We start from the raw sequence: 21,386 nt of genomic DNA on the forward strand, positions 1-21,386 counted from the left end.
CTGAGCAAGGGCAGGGACCAAACCCGCAACCTCATGGTTCCTAGTCGGATTCAGTAACCACTGCGCCACGATGGGAACTCCTATTTTACTTTTAACTTTATTATTAATAGATTTCTATACTTACAATACTTAATTCAATAAATCAATAATTCTCAATAACTACCTATAACTCCTCAAACTTACTTATTTACTTACTAAAACCTTAAGACAATTTTAGCTAAATAATGCATACCAGTATTATCTAAGATCTTGTGAAAAACAGAAGCCAAATCAGAGACCCATTTGGATGCAGACAGTGGGAGCTCTTCTCCCGGAGGTACGTTGGAGGTTTAGCAGGCAAAGATAGTAAAAGTTAATCAATTCCTTCCTGGAGGTAAGGGACAGGGAGTCAGGTCCAGTAAACGAGGCACAGATGGTTTACAAAAGAGCAGAAACTTAAAGGTATGCTTCCTCAGGCATAACGTCCTCTAGTTTCGGGGGTCTGGCAAGCCTGTTGTTTTGCAGCCCTTTCTTCAGACTTTCCTGGACTTTGTCATCAGGTGGAGTCCATCCTTGAACCTCGGCTCCCAGCACCGGGGCTCAGAGAGGGAGCGTCTGGACCGCTTCCCGCCGTGCTCTGCTCTGGAATCCATCTTTGCCAGAAGCTGTGCACGCAGGTCAGGGAGGGCCTGGGTCTGGTCAGGTGTGAAAGGTGCAACGGGGTCATTGGCCAAAAGGAACAAAGACGGAAGAACTGTGCCATGGGAGTGAGTTAAATCACCTCCCTCGGGGACGCCCGCAGCCTCCCGGCTCCTTTGGGGACGTGTTACTGCTTCATTTCCGCCTGCGACACGCAGACGAAGCCTCTGTGTTTCTGTGCTCTCCCACCGTCGTGTTGAGTTTCTAGCAATAAGCTCTATTCCTGTGTCACAGTCTCGGCCGCCTTGAAACAACCTTGCTTTGGCCACCGGGGCAAGAATCAGGGTGAGGCTACTTCCAGCCTCGAGCTGGTCTAGTGGCTGCGATCCCTGTTTTCTTCCAGGCCGCCCCGGTCCCTGCCCAGGGCAGAGAAGAATTAGGATCTCATGCCAAGCCATCACCCACTGCAGCTCCCCCCCAAATCCATCTCAGAGCCACTGGCTCTTCCCGGATCCTCGGAAACCAGGGCTGAACCCCAGCCTCACCCCTCTTGCAACACCGTATTTGTTCGGACGTGCCCTTCCCGAGCTTTGCACAGCGGGAGGCCTAGGTCCAAGCCTGATGGTTCCCGCAGGAGCCTGGATGACCCCGAGTGGCCAGCGTTTGGCCATTTCTGACCTCCCCCGGGGGGCAGCTCCACGCAGTTCAGCCTAAACCCAGCCCTGTGGCCCCGGGGCGAGCCGACAAAAAGTGCGCCTCTGTCTCTGAGTCCATGTCTGCAGGCTGGGCCCTGGTTTTGTCGCATCCTGGGTGACGTGAGGACTCAGCGAGGGGCTCATGCTGGGGGAGACTGAGGACAAGGGAGCCGGGCGGGGGCGGAGGGGGGGGACGCGGTCTCTGGAGGCCCCCCTTGAACCTGTTTGAATCTGTGAACAGGCCTCTCCTGTTCTCAGTTTCCACGGCCGCTGTCCCCCCTGAACCTCAGACAAAATCACCTGACTCTGAGACCCAGGGCGGGGAAGTGAGGTTGCCGGGTCCCCCAGGGGCAGGCGGGGAGTGGGGACAGGGCTCATCCCAGGCAGCGGAAGGCGGGTCTTAACGGGGGCCTCAGGAATGGCCTGGCCAGCCCCTCAGGGGACAATTGCCCTTAAGTGGCTAGAATGGCACTCACGGTTCTCCAGGGGAGGGGGCGTGCCCCGGGGACCACGGCGGGAAACACCGGCAGGAGCCAGAGGGAGGGGCTGCGTGGGCGAGAGCCTTCATCTCCTCGGGGGGGAGCATGGGCTTGGGCCTGGCTGGTCTGAATCATCTCAGGGGGCTGAGGAGGCCAGGGGCCCTGCGGTCTGGGACCTGCTGACGTGGGCTGATGGGCAAGAGATAGAGGCCCCATGGGAGCCCCAGGAGGAAGGCAGGTGGGGGCCCTGCAGGGGTTGGTTTGCATTTGCAAAGCGGGGCTGCTGCCACCTGCGGTTTGCTGCCTCGAGGAATTGGCTAACTGGGAGGGGCAGTCCCCTGGGGTCAGGAGGCCCCAGGAGGGGGGGCATCAGACCCAGAAAATAAAGGACAGGCTTTGTCCAGGCTGGTGCCCGAGCTGCCCGCGGGCGAGTGGGCCCGGATCTGCGGCTGTACCTTCCGCCTCCTTTCTCTGGCCTCCTCCCTGCACGGGGGTCTTGCCTGGCCTGGAGCCCGGGTGCGGAGCTTGGCGTGCCCGCGCAACCAGACCCCCTTGGCCACCTCTCGGCTCTGCCCTCTCTCCAGTGTGGGCCTTGTCTGGACAAGTGCGCGACCTCAAGAGTGTCATGTGTTCCATTCCGTGCCCAACTTGTGGTGCAGGGCTGGCACATGGTGGCTTTTCTTACCTCTGCTACCACTCCGATGGCTGGGAAAAGAGTTGTCGAGAATTAAGCTCTTGGTTTTTTTTTTTGGCTGCCCCCACAGCATGTGAATGAATCATCCTGGACCAGGGATTGAACCCATGCCACCGAAGCGACCCGAGGTTCCCCCGGGACAACACCCGATCCTTAATCTGCTGAGCCATTAGGGAACTCCCTAAAGCATTAGGCCTTTTTTCTCAAAACATCCCTTCCCAAAATAATCAGGCTCAGCCCTCAATCACAGGAGCAAATGGAAACTCCGCAGCCCCAGGGCTGCAAGAGCTGCCCCTCCAGCTGCCCCCCACTCAATCCCAGAGAGAGGAGCAGGCAGTGGGAGTGTGTTTCAGAGATGAACGGGTCCAGGGCTTCTGGAGGAATTGTTATGCCATTCGTGAAAAGAAAGACACAGCTCAAGTGGATTTTGCATTTCACATTGAATATTTTAAGGTGTTTTTCCAACCTCTGAGATAATTTCCCAGCTCAGCAGTGAGCCTGGCCTTCACACAATGAAAACAAATGATAATTTAAAACTTTCCTCCAAGTTGGGGTGAGGGGGCGTCTTCTGTGGCCCCAGCTAATGGGCAGCCTCCTGCCCCAAGCAGCCTCCCTCAGGTCCCCCAGGAGGGAACAGGTTCCCCCCCCACACCCTGGACACAGTCCGGAACAGCTCCAGGGCTCCGGGCTCCTGGAGGTGGGGGCTGGGGTGGGCCCTGGCTCTGGCCCCGGGGAGCCCCGGCCTCCTGGGACCCTGAGCTGGGTCCCCTTCCTGCCTGACTGCGGATGTGGGCTGAGGTCTGGCTTTTCCTGAGGCCAGAAGGGAGCAGCCACGTGAGGTCAGAGGGAAGGGCACCAGTGCATTTCCTTGCAGCCCCCAGTCCCCTGGGGTGTGGGGTGAGCATCGGGGATACTTCCCGGGGGAGTGGGGGGAGACTGGAGCCTCAGCAGCCCGTCCTCTGGAGCTAAAGATCAATGTCAACCTCTTCCCAGGACCAGGGCAGGGCCACGGGGTCTTGAGCTGCACACTGAGGGGCATGGGTGGCTGCAGGCATCCCAGGCTGGGCAGGGAGCGCTGTCCCCAAGGGGAGCCGGGCCCTGGGACACCTCAGTGCAGTGTGTCGCTTGAGCATCAGGTAAGGAGGGGACAAAGCCAAGGCCCTGGAGGCTGAGACTGGGGATCCCAGGCCCCTGGGGGGGGCCCTCCTTCATCAGCCCTGCTCCCCGCCCAGCCCTGGGTCAGAGCAGCAGGCTCTGCTTCTCCCCTGACACCCAGGGTGGCGCTGCCCTGTGCCTGACTCCGCACATTGGGACAAACCCCAGAACCCCCAGGGTCCCCAGGGCGGTACCCCCTTGCCCAAACCCCGCACCTGCCCGACCCCGCCCACCTGCCGCCTGCTGCCCCTCAAACTTCTTCAGGTGGTGGGCGTGCCCCCGGAAGGTGGACCCTGGGAGACTGTCCGACCTGGATGGGGCTGCTCCCCTTCCCAGCGGTTCCTGGACGGTCCGTGAGGGCAGATGTGGACACGCCTGGGTCCATCACAGCGCTGGGCTCTAAGGAGACTCAGTGGGCAGGTGAGTGAGGCCGCCAGGCTCAGACCGCCCCCCCCCTTCCGTCGGGGAGGGTCCTCCTTCACGCTGTCCCTCTCCTGCTGTTGGCGGCGGGGTGCTTAGTTCCTTTAGGGCATTTGTGTAGGCCCTGTGGGGGGGACCCTGACGCTGGGGTCAGGGCTGGAATCTCAGCTCCAGGGACGTGGGCCAGATCCGACCTGGGGCTGCTCCCTGGCCTCTGGATTCAGAGCCACAGGGAAGGGCCGCCGTTCCCCGGGGTTGCCTTCGGAAGAGGTGGTGAGGTGGCAGGTGGCGATGGGGGTGGGGAAGAACTTGGCATTGATGGAATAACTCGAGGCTGCCTTCCGTGAGTGATGTTTAGTCCAGCCAGACCTGTTTGCAAAGCCCCTCCTTCAGCCTCCCAGGCACGGAGGTGTCGGGGCTTTTTTTGTTTTCTGTCGTCAGAGCAGGTTACCTTCCTGCAAACCCAGGGTCTGTTTTGTCCCTGCAACTTCCTGTCCCCGCCCCACCCTGTGGCCTAATAGCCATTATCTGTCCCCTTATCACAGACATCTTATCTCCTGCAGCCCGTTCAGAAAGCCTCAGGCAGCCCGGGCAGAGAGGGGCCGGCCTCACCGATCCTGTGTGCGCCTTCACACGTGTACTTCTTATGTGTGTTTCAGAAGCGGTTTCTACTATTGCGACGTGTTTTAAAATAGGTGTGAGGGATACAGAACACAGACTTGTGGTTGCTGGTGGGGGGAGGGGGCAGGGAGGGGGAGAGACGGAGGGTCTGGGGTCAGGAGATGCAAACTATTACATTTAGAACAGGTAAGCCATGAGGTCCTGCTGTCCGGCACTGGAGCTGTGTCCAGTCTCTTCCCACAGAACACGATGGAAGATAAAATAAAGAATGTATGTATGTGTGTGACAGGGTCACTTTGCTGTACAGCAGAAATTGGCACAACACTGTAAATCAACTGTATGGTAATAAAATAAGAAGATTAAAAAAATTGAGAGGAGTTCCTGTTGTGACTCAGTGGAAATGAACCCCACTGGTATCCATGACGATGCAGGTTCGATCCCTGGCCTCGCTCAGTGGGTTCAGGATCCAGCATTGCTGCAAGCTGCTGTGTAGATCACAGACTCGGCTCAGATCTGGCGTTGCTGTGGCTGTGGCATAGGCTGGCAGCTGCAGCTCCTATTCGACCCCTAGCCTGGGAACTTCCATGTGCTGTGGGCGTGGCCCTAAAAAGTAAAAAATAAAAATAAAAATAAAAAAGTGAGTAAGAGTTCCTGCTGTGGGAGTTCCCATCGAGGCTCAGTGACTAAGGAACCCAACTAGTATCCATGAGGACTCGGGTTCAATCGCTGGCCTTGCTCAGTGGGTTCAGGATCCAGCATTGCCATGAGCTGTGGTGTAGGTTGAAGACTCGCTCCCGATACCAAGTTGCCATGGTTGTGGTGTAGGGGCGGCTACAGCTCTGATTGGACCCCTAGCCTGGGAACTTCCCCATGCTGTATGGGTGCAGCCCCAAAAAGACAAAAAAAAAAAAAAAAGAGTTCCTGTGGTGGAGGATGGTGGGCTAAGAATCCAGCTGCAGCCACTTGGGTGGCTGAGGCCTGAGGGATCTATCCCAGTGGGGCACAGGGGCTTAAAGGATCTGGCGATGCCGTGGGTCACAGCTGCAGCTTGGATTCAAACCCTGGCCTGGGAACGTCCATGCGCTGCAGGTGCCGCCATAAAAAAAAAAGACAGGTGCGAGTGTGGTGTGTACGTCATTCGGCATAGCTTGGTGCTTCCAGGTTTTCGTCCTTGGTGTATGTACCTCTGGTTCAGTGCTTTTAACAGTGGCGCAGCGTTCCATCCACCGTAGGGCTCTGTCTATTGACCCGGCCTCGTCGGGTACACACGGATATCCTTCCCCCGTTACCGTGTTTCGCCGTAAGAAACGATCCTGCAGCGAAACGCGCCTAACGAAGGAGGGGCCTGGGGAGACGACACAGGAAGCTTCCCGCTTGTCTGGAAGGTTGCTTTTTATTTTTCTTTTTTGTCTTTTTGTCTCTTCAGGGCTGTACCTGTGGCATATGGAGGTTCCCAGGCTAGGGGGCCAATCAGAGCTATAGCCGCTGGCCTATGCCACAGCCACAGCCACGCCAGATCCGAGCCACATCTGCGACCTGCACCACAGCTCATGGCCATGCTGGATCCTTAACCCAGAGCAAGACCAGGGATCGAACTCGCAACTTCATGGTTCCTAGTCGGATTCGCTGACCACTGCGCCACGACGGGAACTCCTGGAAGGTTGCTTTTTAAAACAAGATGTCAACAGGTATTTAAAAATGCTAAACTTGGTGGTCTAGGGCTTAGTGAAGATGCAGTGTTTTCCCTGCTGTGGCCGGGGTTCGATCCCTGGTCTGGTAAATGAGATCCCACATCAAACAGCTGCACCCTGTGGCCGAAAAAAAATTTTTTTAATTAAAAAAAAATGTTAAAATTGGGAGTTCCCGTCGTAGCGCAGTGGTTAACGAATCCGACTAGGAACCATGAGGTTGTGGGTTCGGTCCCTGCCCTTGCTCAGTGGGTTAATGATCCGGCATTGCTGTGAGCTGTGGTGTAGGTTGCAGACGCGGCTCGGATCCCGCGTTGCTGTGGCTCTGGCGTAGGCCGGTGGCTACCGCTCCCAATGGACCCCTAGCCTGGGAGTCTCCACATGCTGAGGGAGTGGGCCTAGAAAAGGCAAAAAGACAAAAAAAACCAAAACACCACCAAAAAACAAAACAAAACATGAAACAAACCAACAAAAAATGGCAAGTCAAGCTGCAGACTGGAGAAGAGATTTACAGTAACTACATTCCTGCTGTGGCCCAGCAGGTGAAGGAGCCGCGTTGTCTCTGCAGGGGTGTGAGATTGACAATGAAAATCAATTCACAAGAGGTGAAAAGGATTCCTGCCCATCAATGGGGAAAAAGCCAATTCAGCGGAAAATGGCCAAGATATGCGAGGGGTTCACGGACAAGGAGACCCAGTTGTTTACAGAGGAAAGCGCACCCGGCCTCGCCAGGAACGCAGCAAATCGTCGTCCCAGCGGGATCCTGTTTCAGACCCAACTTGTTCAGGAGACCAAACGCCAAATGCAAGTTCCCGGGAAGATGCGGACAAGGGAGTCCTTACCCGCCGCTGGCGGGAGTGGACGGGCTCAGGAGACAGTGGGCAGCGTCTAGTCACAGGTTGAAGATGCAATCCTCTGCCTGTATTAGGCGGGGTCCGGGAAGGAAACTGCGGGGCAGAGCCCTAGGCTTCTGGAGCAAGGCTGTGCCTTCTGTGTTAGGGACTTACCGATACCTGAGCAGTGCCCTGGGTGCCCTCGGGCCCTGGTGGACACTGAGCGCCTGACCACAGGACCTCAGGTGCCCATGTGCCTGGACTGCCCATCCTGAGCCTCCAAGTCGTGATGTGGGCCAGGCGTGGCTGCCGTCCATCCTCAACGGACAGGTGCCCTTGGGGTTGGACCTCAGGGGGTCCAGGGGATTTTACGAACGTGTGGCGCAGACCCACACGCCACCAAAGCCTCAACTTCAGCTCACTGTGCAGGGCTCCACAGGGGTCGCCTAGACGAGGGGACAGAGGAGGAAGAGGGGTAGGCCTTGCTCACGGTTAGGTTGGTGTGTTGGCTTCCGGGGGGGCTCAGAGGGACCGTCCAAGAGAAGGAGCGAGAGTCCTTGGGGAGCATGTGCTTCCAGACCCTGGGCTCCAGACCCGGCTCACCCTGCACAAGGCCAAGGCAGACTGTCACCGACAGGAGAGACCCCATCAGCCCCTCCTGCTGACAGCGTTGACGTCTCCCCAAAACTCTGGGGCGGGCTTTCACTTCTGGAAGTAGTCATCGCTGGACAAGGTACGCCGGAAAACTTCTGATTATAAAACCACTAGAAGTTCTTGGTTAAAAAAATATACAACAGGCATCATTTTAAGTACATGGCTGTGCTTCCTGTCCCGTTGGGGGAATCCCAAGGGGCTGAGATGGAAAGAGGAAGCAGGACCCCAAGGGGACAGCTCTGATGGACTCGCTCGTTCCAGGAACTTCGAGCCTGGGGTGTAAGGACCCACAACGGAAACTGAGACAGACGTGAAGCGGAGACACGAACGGCTTCCCCCTCCGTGGAAGGTTGGGCAGGAAGGGGTCTGCGTGTGGGGGAGGGGCAGGCAGTGCGAGGCGTCCTCTGGGAGGACAACCAGAGGTCACGGACCGTGCTGCCAGGAGACGTGGGGTCGGGGCCAGATTAGGGGGTGCCTGCGTGCATGCGGGTGTCATTAACCTGTTCATAGCCTGGGCAGTGCCCAAGGGAAACAGCGCTGAGAGACGTCATGGGATCGCCTAGAGGCATCCTTGGGAAGGGGGCGGACTGGGCTCTTAAGCGCCCACGTCACTGAAGCTCAGTTACTACAACTACAAAATCAAAAGTTGGAAACGGGGGAAAGAGCAAGTGTGGATCTTCCCCTGCAGGGCGGTGTTTTCCTAAGAGGGGTGGAGGGGGACCACCCTACCGGCTCCAGTCACCCTGGTGCCCTTAACACTGTGAGAATTAACTTCCAAACCCCGTCACCCACGGGAGGGTGGCAGGTGGATGGGAAATCCCGGCCTGACTCTTGCGGCCACTGTAAGTGGTACGGCAGCGTGGTTTTGACCTGCAGGTCTCTAATCACGAGCGATGCTCAACATCTTTTCGTGTGTTTTTGGCGTCTGTATGTCTGCTCTGGAGAACTGTCTGCTTAGATCTTCTGCCCATTTTTTGATGGGGCTGTTCTCTTTTTTGGTGTGGAGCGGTAGGAGGGGTTTATAAATTCTGGAGATTAATGCCTTGTCAGTCGATTCCTTTGCAGATATTTCCTCTCATTCTGTGGGTTGTCTTTTCGTTTTGGTTAGGGTTTCCTTTGCTGTGCAGAAACTTTTAAGTTTAATTAAGTCCCATTTGCTTATTTCCGTTTTTCCTGTCATGACTCCAAGAGGAGGATCTGAGATGTTGCTGTCGTTTGCATCAGAGGGTGTGTGGCCTCTGTGTTCCTCTAAGAGTTTGACAGTGTCTGGTCTTATATCCAGGTCTTTAATCCATTTTGAGTTCATTCTTGTGTGTGGCGTTAGGAAGTGTTCTAATTTCATTCTCTTACATGTGGCTGTCCAGTTTTCCCAGGACCACTTATTGAACGGGCTGTCATTGATTATATAACCACTTATATCATATTCGATTATGTTCAATTGTATAATCAATATACATATATAATTGATTGGTAATCCATATAATTGATTATAATAGTCTTTATTATATTATTTTCATATAATTGTTTAAGACTATATAAACAGGAGTTCCCGTCGTGGCTCAGTGGTTAATGAACCCGACTGGCATCCATGAGGACACGGGTTGGATCCCTGGCCTCGCTCAGTGGGTTAAGGATCTGGTGTTGCCCTGAGCTGTGGTGTAGGTCACAGACGCGGCTCGGATCCCGAGTTGCTGTGGCTGTGGTGTAGGCCGGCGTCTACAGCTCCGAATGGACCCCTAGCCTGGGAACCTCCATAGGCCACAGGTGTGGCCCTAAAAGACAAAAAGACAAAAAAAAAAGATTATATAAACATAGAGGTTTTAATGTGTAAATTATAAAATTATAATTATATAACATTGAATTTAGAATAATAATAATTATTATAATTTTATAGTTAATGCCCATTTTCCACATTATTTATTTATTACTAGCATCATGACTGTAATAGGTCCATAGTGAGAACTGTGGACACTCGGATGTGTTTTGTCACCCTCCTGCCATGGCCCACACAGGACATGGTGACATTTCAGGCCTACTGGGGTAAGTGGAGGGCTCTTTGCAGCCAGAGCCACCCGGCCGGAGCCTGGCAGCCCCAGGCCCCAGGCAGCCACCGGCAGGTCCCGAGGGTGACCACCTGGGCCTCTGGCTCCTCTTCTTCATCTACAGGACGGTGTGGCCTGGAAGACGGGCTTTCGAACAATGCTCGAGATGATTCTGGACCAGAGGGCGGTCGGCCAGACCCCGTGGCTCAGGAGCGCTATTTGCTCTGACCGGGTCGAGGCTCCCAGGGCAGACAACTCACAGGCTCGGGAACAGGCAGGGAAGCAGCTAGAAGGCGCACGGGGCTTAACGAAGGCCCTGAAAGAGTCCCTCGGAGACGTTCTCCGTGGACACAGCAATCAACCTGTCTCCCCACCAAGAAGGGCATCAAAGATGGAGAAAAATGCGGCGAGGGGGCTGTGGGTGACAGAGGGCCCCCAATGCCGAGGGACACTCATTGCCGGAGGCGGTCGGCCAGGCCAGCGGCCAGTGGCTGTCTTTTCATCCCGAGACAGCTGGGAACGGCTGTGTCTCACCCCCGACAGAGAAGCTGGATTTGCACTAAGATGTGGCTCGCGGGAGAGGCGGGAGAGGCTCCAGGCGTCGGAGGGTGCAGCTTTCACCCAAGGGAGGGAAGGAAGAAAGCAAGCAGGAGCCCACTCGCGATAGAAATTAGGGCTTCAGGCCTTCCTGCTGTGGCGCAGTGGATGAATGCTCTGACGCTGTCACTGGAGCAGCTTAGGTGGCTGCCGAGGCTCGAGTTTGATCCCTGGCCCAGGAACTTCCATATGCCAGGGGCGCAGGCAAAAAAAAAAAAAAAATTATAATAATAATCTAAAGTTTCAGTGCCGATGCTGGCGTACATGTTATTATTTTAAAGTAAATGATTCCATGTTAAAAAACCTGTGTATTAAGTCTGTTTCTATGCTCATGACCTGCATTTTGAGACTGGGATCTATAGCAAAGTATTTGAGTTCGGAAAAAAAAAAAAAGTCTCTGGAAACTGGCAGAGACAGCGTTTTCCGTGGTGCCTGCACCTCTGGTGGGAAAGTCAGGGATGCTGAGCTCCTCGGAGTCAAGTGTACCTGGAACAATTTCTGCTTGAGAGATGTGCGTTAAAGATTCCGTGCGTCTTCCAGGGAAATAACAGCAAAGACTGCTTGGATGGACCGTGTGTGAGAAATTCTTTCCGTGAATTTTATTTCCGGGCCATGAACTTGAAATGGTCTTGAGACCGTGCAAGGAATTGTTCAATAAATGCCTTTTCTGCTTGCTTCTCTTGTCGGCTCATCTCTCGTTTCTGTCCCCTGGCTGGTTGTTGTGGCTTTTACAGGAGCTAAGTCAGGAAGGGGGGGGGGCCTTTCCTTTTCAGTAAAAATCGTGCTGTTTGGGGACCCGCCGAGGAAAATAACTGAATATGTTGTAAAAGGCAGGCGGGCGGTTGAGTGGAGAAGAGAGGGGGCAGGGGCAAAGCTGCGGTTTAAACATCTGGCGCTTTCTGGGAAGGCGCGGGAGGGCGGGGGGCGGGGAGGGCGCTGAATCACGGCCAGGCTGCGGGGACGCTGCAGGGACCCTGGCTCCGGGCGGTCGGGCGGTTCTTTCCACAAAAGCAGAAGAGGTCCAGTTTCAGGCCCCTCCGGTTCCCATGGGTCAAACTTCTGTCTCCTTGGTTCTCACGTGGCTTATGTTCCCCCAGAAAATTCCCCAGGGACTGGCTCTTCTCCAGAGAGGTCCCCCGAGGGCCCCCACTTGCAAAGCCTCCTTCCCGAAAGCCACCCATTGTCCAGTGAGTGAAGGAGAGCCAGAAGGTCCAGGGCAGAGGCCTCCCTACAGATGGAATACAGTCTCCATTTTAAGGCAAGACAAAAAAAAAATTAAACATGAAATTCTGTGTGTCCCTTTGGGCCTCCTCCCTCCCTCCCTGAAGGGCAGGTGCCTGAGCATCGCACAGTGACCAGAGCGCCTCAGAGGTGGGTGCCATAAAGACCAGTGTCTTGCCCTCCTTTTGGCACTAGCGGTGCCACTTCTTAAAGGAATAATAGTCTTTCAGTACGGGGGTTCCTTCAAAAACTAAAAGTGGATCTACCCTACGACCCAGGGGTCCCACTCCTGGGCATATAAATGGAGAAAACCGTACATGGGAAAGATACCTGCACCCCAGTGTTCATAGCAGCACCGTTTACAACAGCCGAGACATGGAAACAACCTAAATGTCCATCGACAGAGGACTGGATAAAGAAGATGTGATATGATATGGATATATACACAGCCATATGTATACACACACACACAATGGAATACTACTCAGCTATGAAAAAGAATGAACTAATGCCGTTTGCAGCAGCACGGATGGCCCTAGAGATAATGATACGAAGGGAAGTCGGTCAGACAGAGAAAAAGACAAATGTTACATGATATCACTTACACGTGGAATCTAAAAATTTAATACAAGTCAACTTATTTACAAAATAGTCGTAGACTCATGGACATAGAAAAGAAACAAGTTATCAAAGGGGAAGAAGGTGGGGGAGGGATAAGTTAGCAGGTTAGTTGGGATCCATATGCACACACTCCTGCATACAAATAGACAACCAGGGAGTTCCCGTCGTGGCGCAGTGGTTAACGAATCCGACTAGGAACCATGAGGTTGTGGGTTTGGTCCCTGCCCTTGCTCAGTGGGTTAACGATCCGGCGTTGCCGTGAGCTGTGGTGTAGGTTGCAGATGTGGCTCGGATCCCGCGTTGCTGTGGCTCTGGCGTAGGCCGGTGGCTACGGCTCCGATTGGACCCCTAGCCTGGGAACCTCCATATGCCGCAGGAACGGCCCAAAGAAATAGCAAAAAGACAAAAAAAAAAATAGACAACCAACAAGGCCCTCCGGTGCAGCACAGGGAACTATACTCAAAATCCTGTCACAGCCATAATGGGAAAGGATCTGAAAAGGAATGGTTGTACGCGCGTGTGTAACGGAGTCACTTTGCTGTACTCCTGAAACCAGCACGACATGGTAAGTCAACTGTACTTTAAAAATAGTAAAAAAAGAGTAGCCCCATTTCCCAAATTGGGGGGGGGGGTCCTGGAGACCCTCTGCTTGCTTCAGATGCGCTCCCTGGACGAGGTGTCCTTGGGAGCTTTGTGTGAAATATCAGCCTGTCGTTTTGATGTACGATCCTTTGTCTCAAAAAACGTATAGGACTCTGTGCCTACGACTACGAGCAGGTGGACCACTTCTCAGAGCTTCCGAGAATCTGCTTCCTGGGTTATAGTCCTCAGTTCGGCTCAAATAAAACTCCTTCTTCTTCACCTGATAGTTAATCGGCTTTTCATCCACACTGCCTGGATGCCGTTACTCCCAAACCATGGCGTGCGGGTTGCTTCTGAGTGCCATTAAAGGTTACAAGATCAGTGCCGAGATGCCTTAAAAAGAGCCCTGTCCTCTCTTATACCTCCACCCTCTCCTCCCGTCCCACGCTCCTGACCCTCCTGAGAGCAGTCTCTCCACCTGCTTCGTTTCCAAGATGCTGTGCCCGTCGTTGATCCATAGTGTGTGTAACGTGGGCAGGAGTTTGGATGGACGGCTGCCCCGCAGAGGACGGAGCCAGCCTCCGGGCTTATGGATAAAGAGGGTGGACAGAGCGGCAGCTCTAATTTTGGAACAGTGCTTGGAACCGGCTGAGATGCTCAATGCGTATTTCTTACATGAACGAAAGTATAATTTCTAGGCGCTCTTGGTTGATTGACAAGACCAGAATGTCTGTGGGCGAAAGCCCGCAGGTAAGAAATGATGGGTTTTTGCTGGAAATGTGGTTGTAAGTGGACAGGAAGGCGACACAGGGGCTTCAGAGGGAAGCGGGGAACTGATGCACCTGAGCTCGGGGACCAGATACAGGCTGATGGGGTGCGCGGAGTCAAGACGTCCTGAAGAAAGACGTGGAGAGGAAAGCTTGGGATACGTCTCTTTAAGAATCAGGTACAGGAGTCTGTGCCGCGTCTCAGTGGGTTAAGAGTCTGCCTGCGGTGGCTCGGGCCGCTGTGAAGGTGGGGGTTTGATCCCTATCCCAGGGCAGTGGGTTAAAGGATCTGGCATTGCTGCAGCCGAGACTCAGATTCAGTCCTTAGCCTGGGAACTTCCATATGCTCTGGGTGCGGCCATTAAAAAAAAAAAAAAAAGAGTGTCATGTCCAAATGATGGAGCTCCCTGGTGGTCTAGGGGTGAGGACTCAGTACTTCCACTGCTGCAGTCTGGGTTCGATCTCTGGTCTGAGACCTGAGATCCCACATCAAGCTTCTGCATGCTGTCGCAAAGAAAAAAAAAGTCGCTGCTAACCAAATGGTAGAGTTAATTAAAGAAAAAAAAAGAATCAGCTATAAATGAGAATCAGTCATAAGCAAAAGTGCAAGAATCAGAAGCAGCACAGTATTACCCCAGGGCCCAGAGCAGGGCTCCAGGGCTCTGAGCCGGACCACAGATGAAGAAGGATGCCTGCAGATGCCTGGACCAGGGTAGGCAGCCTCCACAGCAAGTCCCTGATGGAGGAAATAATTACCACCCGCCACAAGAGGGCGCTGCTTCTTCACTGCGGAGTTAGCCCCGCACAGGCCCACAGAGGCTGCAGCTGCTCCGGCTGATGACAAAGACACGGACGAGGCAAAGGCAGGCAGAAACAGCTCACGCATGAGCAGAGGGTCGGACTGACAGCGGGCTGCGGATGCCACACAGTCGTGCCATTTTGCATTGGGGGTGTGTGTGTGTCTGTGTGTGAGACTGCAGGCACGATGAACAGCTTGAGGCCCCCAAGTGGAGTGAGAAGAGGAACAAAGCCCCAGGATGCCGTCCAGCACAGTTCACAGCCGACCGCAAGGACGGGGCGGCACTGCTAGGCGTCGGGGGCTGGGGCTCAGGCCTGGACAGGGGCTGGGCGTGAAGCCTGGGCCCTGGGGACCACGAGCTCAGCGGCGGCCCTGCCAGGGGCTGCCTTCATCTGGAACTGGCGGGTCAAGTGACACAGGACTTCCTCTCCCACGACTCTGTCGTCTCCCAGGCTCGCATCCCCTCCCGCTTCCCAGGACCCCGGCCCAGGGCTCTCAGCTCCTCTCGTTCCCACCGTGATTCCCCAGCATCCCTTCCACCCAACCAATGCAGCACCTACCCGTCCTCCTCGGCAGGACACTAGACTCTTTCCTTTATTCCCTGGGTCCAAGGGCACTGGGGTGTGGAGGCGGGGGAGGGATCTGAAGCGGCGCTCTGCTGCAGCTGTGCATCCTCACCCAGGCACCGTGACACTCGGCCGGTTTTTTTTTAGGGCCATACCCACGGGCTTATGGAGGTTCCCAGGCTAGGGGTTGAAGCGGAACTACAGCTGCCAGCCTAGGCCACAGCCACAGCCACGTGGGATCTGAGCCACATCTGCGACCTACACCCCAGCTCACAGCAATGTGGGATCCTTAACCCACTGAGCAAGGCCGGGGATGGAACCTGAATCCTCACGGATCCTGGTCGGGTTCGTAACGGCTGAGCCGCGATGGGAACTCCAGCACCGTGATACTCTCACCTCGTCGCCTCCGTCCCCAGTTTCCAGAGCTCACCCACCAGACGCACCAGCCCTGTCTCAGCATCTCCCAGCGCATGATCCCGGGGCAGTTTCTCCCACGTATCTGAGGAGGCGAGTAGCATGCATTGCAGCTACACAAATTCGCATGTGTGCAGGGAGCCTTTTGGTTTGGAAGTCGGGCGGATTGGGGCGGTGTTTACCTTTCCAAGGGCATCCTTTCTGCTGAAAACTTGGAGGATTCAGTGTTGTGAGGTCAGGGATTGGACCCATTTCCTCATGGAAACTAGTCGGGCTCATTACCGCTGAGCCGCAACGGGAATTCCTGCTCTTCTTTTAAATAATCCTCAATGTTTGGCTTTTTTGTTTTTTTAAGGGCCGTACCTATAGCATATAGAAGTTTCTGGGCTGGGGGGCGAAATCGGAGCTGCAGCTGTAGGCCACGGCCACCGCCATGCCGGATCTGCGACCTGTGCCACTGAGCAAGATAAGGGATCAAAGCTGCAGCCCCACAGTCGCCATGCCGGGCTCTTAACCCGCTGAGCCAGCGCGGGAGCTCCTTTTTTTCCCTCATGTTTGGCTTTATTTGCCCACCCAGGTCACTGACTCGCTTCTTCCACAGACTTTCTCGCTTCAGAGCATCCTCCGAGAGTCTCCGGGGGGACGTCTGGTACAGAAGACACTGCTATTGGGTTCTCCGAATCAAAGCCACGTCTTCTGAAGACTGAGCATGAGAAGCTCCTCCAATCCCAAGGAACTCCTATCTCTGGTTCCATAACCCCCAGGCCCGGGAGGTCCGGCCATGCCTGTAAGGGGCACCGGACTCTGGGAATCTGACCAGTCTCTGCTGAGCCCCCAAGTCCTACCCTGGGGACCCCAAAGACCCTTCCAGCCTGAGAGGATGTCTGCATCGGCTACAGGACCGGAGTAACTGTAAGTCTCCAAATGAAAGTCTTTAGCGGGCTTTCAGAACCTTGCTCCGTGGGCTCGGTTCTCCGGGATTGGCTTCTGCTTCTCTTCCTGAAACGAGAGGTTTCACACCACACCCTTTGGCCTGGGTAAATAACATCTAACATTTCCTGAAAAACTGTGCAGGGCAGAAAGGTTGGCCGTCACAGGTCCAGTCTTTTTATATCCTGCACAAATGCCTTTGGTACCATAAAGATACCTATGCAGAGATCAGGCAAAATAAAAATGAGGTAGTAGGACAAAGGAGCGCTTTACACAGGCGGCTGCCCTCGGGCCTGGATGGCTCGCCCCCAGACCCCACGGCACAGGCAGGCTCTTCCTTGTGTGAGGGGTGAATTCAGGGCCCCTGGCGCGGGGAGGATGCAGAGTGGAGGAAGAATGTCAGATCCCTGGCAGTTTCTCACTTCTCTGTTTGATTTCTTCTTATTGAAGAGAGACACTGGGATTGAAATTATAGGCGAGGGAGTTCCTGTTGTGGCTCAGCGGTTAACGAACCCGACTAGGAACCATGGGGTTGCAGGTTCGATCCCTGGCCTCGCTCCTCGGGTTAAGGATCCGGTGTTGCTGTGAGCTGTGGTGTAGGTTGCAGACGTGGCTCGGATCCCACATTGCTGTGGCTGTGGTGTAAGGCTGGTGGCTACAGCTCTGATTAGACCCCTAGCCTGGGAACCTCCATATGCCGCGGGTGGGGCCCTAGAAAAGACAAAAAAAGAAGAAAGAAATTATAGGCGAGGGAGTTCCTGAGCCCAGAGCACAGCAACCGCCTTGGTCCCCTGGTCTCGGCCTTCCTTGGAGACAGTGTCACCCGTCAGGGCCCTGCTTAGGGTGCCAGGTGTAGAGCGGCTGGGCCGGCATCAAGGGGACCCTGCATCTCTTGCTCTCCTCATCGAGGGGACCACTCCAGGCAATGGGTCTGTGTCCATACAGGGCTCCCCTGGTCAGGCCTCGTCATCTCCCCCGGCAACCGGGCCGAGCTCTGTGACATCAGGAAGGGGACTAAGGAAAGACTTACGAAAAGAAAGCGGGTTTCCGGCTAAAGGAGACCAGAGGGTGGCCCTGTGCACATTTCAGTCTTCTTGACTTTGAGAACCTATGGATAAAACTTCACCCTGAAACACTGGCCTCTTACCTACGTCAGAGCTTCAGTCTTCAACGTCAGCCATGTCTCCACCCAACCCAAACCCACCCTAACCTACTCCAACCCACCCCAGCCCAACCCTCAGCTAGCCAACTAAACCCAATTACAACCCAACCCAACCCAACCCAATCCAATCAAACCCAAATCCACCCCAACCTAAACCAAAATGAAACCCAAACCCAAACCAAACCAATCTAACCCAATCCAAAGCCAAGACCAACCCCAACTCAAACCAAATCCAACCAAATCAAAGCCAATCAAAACCCAAACTAAACCAAAACTAAGTCCAATCAAACCCAAACCCAAACCCCACCAGCCCATATTTGCTTTAAGACGGCATTGGGAAGAGTTGACGTCTTTATGTCACTGACTCTTCCGATTCATGAAAATTGTAGGTTTCTCCATTTATTTAGGCCTTCTGTAATTTCTCTCAGCAATGTTTTTTAGTTTTCAGGGTCAAGGTCTTTCGGATCTTTTAATAAATTTATTGCTAAGTATTTGACTGTTTTGAAACTTATTCCAAGGCACCATAAATAATTTTGTTTAGGAGTTCCTGTTGTGGCTCAGTGGGTTAAGAACCCAACGGAGTGTCTGAGGATGTGAGTTCGGTCCCTGGCCTCGAGGTCGCAGATATGGCTCCGATCCTGCATTGCTACGGCTGTGGCATAGGGTGGGTTTGGGTTTGAGTTTGATGGTGGCGGAAGCTTTGACGGGACCCCTAGTCCAGGAGCTTCCATATGCTGTGGGTGAAACCTTAAAAAGAAAAAAAAGTTATTATTATTTTTTAAATATTCATTTTGCAATGATCTTTTGATAGCAACCAGGGACCTTGCTAAATCCACACATTAATGTTACCAGATTATAGAGTTTGGGGGCTTTTTTTTTTTTTTTTTAAAGATATAATCAGGTTATCTGCAAAGATATAATCAGGTTATCTGCAATGTTACTTTTTCCCGTGTCATTTTGGCCCATTTCTTTCTTTTTCTTGCCTGTGCTTGGTAACCTCTCTAATGCCAGGCTGAGTGCAGGTGGGCATCCTCGTCTTGTCAATAAACTGGAGGGAAAAGGATTTGATCAAGTCTGACGTGCATCGTGGGTCTTTGCAGATACTCGGTGTCAGATAAAGTTTGCTGTTTCCAGTTTGCTGAGGCTTTTTATCATCAGCTGGTGCTGGATTTGATCAAAGGCTTTTCTTCGTGTCTGTGAGATGATCACACGATTTTCTTCCATGTTCTGCCAACGCGTTCCTCGGACTGGTGTTTTGGTAACAGCGTTACTGAGATGGACGTCACATACCGTGCCGCTCGCCTGTTTAAATGCACCATCCAGGGCGTTCCAGTACCGTCTGGGAGCTGCGTGCCCCTGACCACAATGCATTGGTAGCCCCTCGAAAGGAAACCCCATCCTCCCCGGCTGTCACTCCCAAGCTGCCAACCCTCCCCACCCTCAGCCTGAGCAGCAAGTAGTCCACTTCCTGTCCCACGGGGCTGCCCGTCTGGCCATCTGCTGTAAGAGGAGACTCTTGTGTGTCCGGCTTGTCTCGCTCAGCGTAACGCTGTCGAGGTTCATCCGTGGTGTGGGTGTGTGTCAGCGCTTCGCTCCTTTTCACGGCTGAATCATATTCACTGCGTGACTTACTGCGTCTGTTTGCCCTTTCTTCTGGGGAGGAGGCTGGGCCGGTCCTGTCTCACGGCTGTCGTGAACAGTGCTGGCACGAATGTTCGTTCACCTCTGCGTTTTGTGTGGATACATGTTTCCCGTTACCTGGGGTATAAACCGAGGAGTGGAATTGCTGCATCCAATAAAAAACTCTATGCTTAACTTTTTAAGGAGCTTCCATGCTCCAAAACCCGGACTGACACTGATTTATGACTAACCTCTCCTGGGTGGATCCCATAACCGTCACGTGGAAGGGTCCAATAATGCTTCTACATCTGAAGGGTCTCGTTCAGAACCAGTGTTGACTTTCTGTGTCTCTCTCTCTCTCTCTCTTTTTTTTTTTTTGTTGCACCTGCAGCATATGGAGGTTCCCTGGCTAGCGGCTGAATCGTAGCTGCAGCTGCCGGCCTACACCGCAGCCACAGCAATGCTGGATCTGAGCCGTGTCTGCTACCTACACTACAACTTGTGGCAACGCCGGATCCTTAACCCACTGAGCGAGGCCAGGGATCAAACCTGCATCCTCATGGATACGAGTGAGGTTCTTAACCTGCTGAGCCTCAATGGGAAATTTTTTTTTCTCTTTTCTTTTCTTTTTTCTTTTTCTTTCTTTTTTTTTTTTTTTGTCTTTTTAGGGCTGCACCTGCAGCATATGGAAGTTCCCAGGCTAGGGGTCTAACTGGAGCTGCCTGCCTGCACCACAGCCACAGCAAGGCCAGATCCGAACCTCATCTGCAACCTATATCTCAGCTCATGGCAACGCCGGATCCTTAACCCACTGAGTGAGGCTGGCGATCAAACTTGCTTCGTAATGGATACCAGTCAAGTTCATTGCCACTGAGCCACAACGGGAACTTCACTTGTGCGTTTCTCAAAGATAAAATTTACAGACAGTGAGTCACCTGTCCAAGTCCCGTCAGACCCCTTCCCAGCTGGCCTCTCCGCAGTGCTCTGGTTTTTCTCGCCACACATTAATTTCGTGGCTTGGAAATCATTATGTAAATGGAACCACATGGCATGGACTCCTCTCGGTTTAAGACTCCATGAATTTTGACGAAATAGTCATGCAATGACCACGACACTCCAAATGCCCAATACTTCCGTCACTCCCTCCAAATTTCCTCCTTCTGCTCCTCTGTGATCAAGCCCTCCCCCACACAAGCCGTGGCTCCTGCCGATGGTGAGGGAACCTGGGGCTGAGCCTGGGGCTGTGTGGCCTCAGACTGGATTCACCTTTCTGTGCCTTGGCTTACCTGTCCCTAAACTAAGGACAGCAGAGCCCTGTGTTGGGTTGATCGTGTCCCCACAAAGACATGCTCAGGTCCTGACGTGACCTAATTTGAAACAGGTGTGATCAGTTCAGATGAGGTCACAGGATTGGGTGGCTGCCAGCTCACCCGAGACTCGAGAGCTGGGCCTGGGGGTCTGGTGGACGCAGCGTCACCACTGGCTTCCGCTGAGCTCTCCGAATGCACCGCGTGTCTTGTCAGGGGCAGAAAGCCGATTGCGGTGCTGGCTCCCGGCCACGTGGATGTGCAGCAGTGATACCCACCAGGCCGCCGGACACCGTGGAATCCTGGAGAGAGTGAGGGGAGTCTGGGGGCCTCTGCAGGGCAGGTGAGTTTTCAGCCACAGGCAGGCCCCCGAGGGCTGAGGGGCCAGGCAGCCAGAGTGCCCGGCTCACTTCTGCCTGGCCTGGTCCCAGCAGAGGCGCCAGGCTCTCCATCTCTCCACGTATTCTGCCCGCGTGGACCTTTGCATGCGTGGCGGTGCTGGCCCAAGCTCTGCTCTCCCGACTGCTCCCGGCCTGGGGCAGGCTGGCAGGTCCTGAAGAGACGCCAGCCAGGACACATCCTTGTCACTGCACCACGTGACCAGCTGTCACTTTGGAGTTTCTGATCCTTGCAGAGTCGAAGGTGCCGATGAAAACCGAGGGATTGCGTCGGCCCTGCCAGGCCCCCAGCAGGAGGCTGGGAGCCCTGTGAGTCGAGAGCGCTGAGACCCAGCCGGGATGGGCGGGCAGCCGGCACTCGCCCTGTGTCCGGAAGCTCGGCTGCAGCTGGTCAGTACGAGTCCCACCCCCGATAACACTCCAAAGGGACAGAGTCACAGAAGACTTCTTCCGACACCACACCTTCTGTCTCTGCCTCTCTGTCCTCTGTCTCTTTCCCTCTG

General features: G+C 54.2%; 1 long non-coding RNA gene across 1 annotated transcript; it reads left to right on the forward strand.

Annotated features, from left to right (window-relative positions):
• The first annotated feature begins 8,013 nt into the window (after positions 1-8,013).
• On the forward strand, positions 8,014-21,386 carry LOC125124829 (uncharacterized). The gene is made up of 3 exons (XR_007134325.1): positions 8,014-8,206; positions 16,068-16,378; positions 20,702-21,386. It is a non-coding gene; the product is annotated as an uncharacterized LOC125124829 (long non-coding RNA).

Source organism: Phacochoerus africanus, chromosome 4, assembly GCF_016906955.1.
Source record: "Phacochoerus africanus isolate WHEZ1 chromosome 4, ROS_Pafr_v1, whole genome shotgun sequence".
Lineage (NCBI taxonomy): Eukaryota > Metazoa > Chordata > Mammalia > Artiodactyla > Suidae > Phacochoerus > Phacochoerus africanus.